This window comes from Budorcas taxicolor, chromosome 20 (genome assembly GCF_023091745.1).
Source record: "Budorcas taxicolor isolate Tak-1 chromosome 20, Takin1.1, whole genome shotgun sequence".
Taxonomy (NCBI): domain Eukaryota; kingdom Metazoa; phylum Chordata; class Mammalia; order Artiodactyla; family Bovidae; genus Budorcas; species Budorcas taxicolor.
In genome coordinates this window covers 74,295,238-74,296,834 of record NC_068929.1, presented here as the reverse complement: position 1 = coordinate 74,296,834, position 1,597 = coordinate 74,295,238, and the positions used below count along the sequence as shown (strand labels likewise).

General features: G+C 42.5%; 1 pseudogene; it reads right to left on the bottom strand.

Moving 5' to 3' along the window:
- Positions 1-266: 266 nt before the first annotated feature.
- Positions 267-947, bottom strand: LOC128065912 (uncharacterized; annotated as a pseudogene).
- Positions 948-1,597: the final 650 nt, after the last annotated feature.

Here is a 1,597-nt window from a genome sequence, read left to right as displayed (position 1 = left end):
CTGAGGTTATTGATATTTCTCCTGGCAATCTTGATTCCAGCTTGTGCTTCTTCCAGTCCAGCATTTCTCATGATGTACTCTGCATAGAAGTTAAATAACCAGGGTGACAATATACAGCCTTGACGGACTCATTTTCCTATTTGGAACCAGTCTGTTGTTCCATGTCCAGTTCTAACTGTTGCTTCCTGACCTGCATATAGGTTTCTCAAGAGGCAGGTCAGGTGGTCTTGTATTCCCATCTCTTTCAGAATTTTCCACAGTTTACTGTGATCTACACAGTCAAAGGCTTTGGCATAGTCAGTGAAGCAGAAGTAGATGGTTTTCTGGAACTCTCTTGCTTTTTCCATGATCCAGCGGATGTTGGCAATTTGATCTCTGGTTCCTCTGCCTTTTCTAAAACCAGCTTGAACATCAGGGAGTTCACGGTTCACGTATTGCTGAAGACTGGCTTGGAGAATTTTGAGCATTACTTTACTAGCGTGTGAGATGAGTGCAATTGTGTGGTAGTTTGAGCATTCTTTGGCATTGCCTTTCTTTGGGATTGGAATGAAAACTGACCTTTTCCAGTCCTGTGGCCACTGCTGAGTTTTCCAAATTTGCTGGCATATTGAGTGCAGCACTTTCACAGCATCATCTTTCAGGATTTGAAATAGCTCAACTGGAATTCCATCACCTCCACTAGCTTTGTTTGTAGTGATGCTTTCCAAGGCCCACTTGACTTCACATTCCAGGATGTCTGGCTCTAGGTGAGCGGTCACACCATGGTGATTATCTTGGTCGTGAAGCTCTTTTCTTTACAGTTCTCCTGTGTATTCTTGCCACCTCTTCTTAATATCTTCTGCTTCTGTTAGGTCCATACCATTTCTGTCCTTTATCGAGCCCATCTTTGCATGAAGTGTTCCCTTGGTATCTCTAATTTTCTCGAAGAGATCTCTAATCTTTCCCATTCTGTTGTTTCCCTCTATTTCTTTGCATTGATTGCTGAAGAAGGCTTTCTTATCTCTTCTTGCTATTCTTTGGAACTCTGCATTCAGATGCTTATATCTTTCCTTTCCTCCTTTGCTTTTTGCCTCCCTTCTTTTCACAGCTGTTTGTAGGGCCTCCCCAGACAGCCATTTTGCTTTTTTGCATTTCTTTTCCATGGGGATGGTCTTGATCCCTGTCTCCTGTACAATGTCACGAACCTCTGTCCATAGTTCATCAGGCACTCTGTCAGATCTAGGACCTTAAATCTATTTCTCACTTCCACTGTCTAATCATAAGGGATTTGATTTAGGTCATACCTGAATGGTCTAGCGGTTTTCCCTACTTTCTTCAATTTGAGTCTGAATTTGGCAATAAGGAGTTCATGATCTGAGCCACAGTCAGCTCCTGGTCTTGTTTTTGTTGACTGTATAGAGCTTCTCCATCTTTGGCTGCAAAGAATATAATCAATCTGATTTCGGTGTTGACCATCTGGTGATGTCCATGTGTAGAGTCTTCTCTTGTGTTGTTGGAAGAGGGTGTTTGCTATGACCAGTGCATTTTCTTGGAAAAACTCTATTAGTCTTTGCCCTGCTTCATTCCTCATTCCAAGGCCAAATTTGCCTGTTACTCC